This window comes from Gavialis gangeticus, unplaced genomic scaffold (genome assembly GCF_001723915.1).
Source record: "Gavialis gangeticus isolate Ggan-Ray unplaced genomic scaffold, GavGan_comp1, whole genome shotgun sequence".
NCBI classification, from domain to species: domain Eukaryota; kingdom Metazoa; phylum Chordata; order Crocodylia; family Gavialidae; genus Gavialis; species Gavialis gangeticus.
The window spans coordinates 36,020,353-36,021,154 of NW_017729022.1; positions in this window are offsets into that span (position 1 = coordinate 36,020,353).

The window sequence follows — 802 nt, forward strand, 5'->3', positions numbered from 1 at the left end:
CACCTGTCCCCACCACCCTCACCCTCTGAGCACCCAACTCCAAACAAGTCAATGCAGTCATATCTCTTAGTGTCTCCACCATAAAACAAGCCCTTCACAATCAATGACACACAGAATCTGCACCCGTGTATTACCAGAGAGACTGCGAAGCTCTCTTCCCTTCTAGTTGTGCAGTAATCAACCTAATCATCCTGCCTGGAAGTATCCAAAACTTCCCCAAACAGGTAGTAGTTACTAGGGCTTTGTGAAGCTTTGGTAGCTGATTTGATTCAAAGGAGATTCGGCCTGATACGGCGGCCAAATCTCTGAATCTGAATCGAATTGGGAGGCCAATTAAAAGGTCTGAATCAAATTGAAAGCCTCCGAATCAATTCGGAAAGGATTTGGTGCCGCTTTGGAGATTTGGCCATAGACTAAACAGGCAGTAGCCCTCACCACACTGGACACAGCTTCCTCCAGTTGGTAAGTCTGTTGTGGTGGGCAGCGTGAGGAGGGAAGGGGCGTTGGGGGACAGTAAGGGATCGATTGGGACTGAGGTGGGGACAAGCTGCCCAGCTGCGGCAGGGGGCGCGGGACTCAGGGAGGGGGCCAGGGCGGCACAGGATGCAGGCGCGGCAGCACTGGGAGTGGGGGATATGCCATGCTGCTGCTTACCCAGTTAGGGAGCAGGGGCATGGGATGTGGGTATGGCAGCACTATGCCCTGCTGCTGCTTGCCCCCTTCCGCCGGACTGAGTTGCACCTGCATCGTACCCCCCCACCCCAGCTGGGCAAGTGGCAGCAGGGCATAGGCCCCACTCCCA